Here is a 1,278-nt window from a genome sequence, read left to right as displayed (position 1 = left end):
AATTAAAATCCCTCCATATACCAGCAGATGGAATTTTATGCAAGCACACATAGACGTGTGCCAGGAGAGTAAGAGAAGTTCCAAAGCACAGCTGCCTCCTCTACCTGACATAGGACTGAAAGAACCAAATTTATAAGTGAGTGCTTGCCAGACGGCAGACCTCTCAGCCTAGCCAATTATGTAAATGGAACTGGAAGAATGATTTGTACCAGGCACAGTTTCGGACGAAAGCCCCATTGTTGTAAAGCCCTATCCTTGGTCTACGTCGTTTTCAAAGTTTTTTGCTTTCTTTCCACTTTTGATTTGACTTTCCTGACTTCTGGAGAAGCAGCTGTGGGCGTACAGAGTAAGACCTTTCTTAAATTGATAATCTTCATAAAGACATAAGATCGGCAGAAACAGGGCTCAATTCGGCAGCACATGCACTAAAACGAACCATACAGAGAAGATGAAGCATGGCTTCTGCTCAAGGATGACACACAAATTCGTGAAGCGTTTCATATTAAAAAATCAGCAGAAACGTTGGGATTAAAAATTTTTGGTTTTAAGTTTATTTTTTTGAGAGAGACAGAGACAGCATGAGTCGGGGAGGGGCAGAGAGAGAGAGAGGGAGAGAGAGAGAATTCCAAGCAGGCTCCGTGCTGCCAGCACAGAGCCCAGTGTGGGGCTCGAACCCATGAACTGTGAGATCATGACCTGAGCCAAAACCAAGAGTCAGACGCTTAACCAGACTGAGCCACCCAGGGGCCCCATGAAACACTGAAATTTTAATCACTCACTGTGGTATGTTTATGAGGTCAACAGGTAGGGATTTTCAAGAATTGGCTAAATATATTTTAAAACATTGTCTTTTGGTTCCTTCAAGCCAAATCAAAGCCTAGAATATGTTGATCGTAGAACATGCCTTTAGGACTGTAGCCAATGCCTTATTTATTTGTGTCCAAAAGTTCTCTTGGGACCCCCATAGATTCAAAAAGAGTGATTTTTATGGCAGCGTCAGACCAGCACAGTTTTTACATATTGTGCTCCTGCCCAAGTTTCATTTGGAGAAAGCTTAACAAGTATGTGAACAATACCGTGGCCTAGATGGAGACCAACTTTAGGAACCTTAGTTCACAGACCACATAGTTACTTACTTGATTTTGTAAAACTGTTTTCTTTCCAAATATGTGTAATTTTATGGTTCCCGACTCTCTTTTCCCAGGTGTTTAGCAGTAAAATTCCCCTGAACTGCAATCATATTTAATAGCTCCTCTTGGGGTGTGGAGAAGGAAATAT

General features: G+C 41.9%; 1 non-coding gene across 1 annotated transcript; it reads left to right on the top strand.

The window, feature by feature from the left end:
* The first annotated feature begins 403 nt into the window (after positions 1 to 403).
* Positions 404 to 507, top strand: LOC124527376 (U6 spliceosomal RNA). Its single transcript, XR_006965839.1, has one exon. It is a non-coding gene; the product is annotated as a U6 spliceosomal RNA (small nuclear RNA).
* Positions 508 to 1,278: the final 771 nt, after the last annotated feature.

The sequence above is a fragment of the Lynx rufus genome, unplaced genomic scaffold, assembly GCF_022079265.1.
Source record: "Lynx rufus isolate CCGP_SWC_20201006 ecotype Redwood Valley unplaced genomic scaffold, mLynRuf1.p SCAF_5, whole genome shotgun sequence".
In the NCBI taxonomy this organism is placed as follows: Eukaryota; Metazoa; Chordata; class Mammalia; order Carnivora; family Felidae; genus Lynx; species Lynx rufus.
This window is presented reverse-complemented; position numbering and strand designations above follow the sequence as displayed.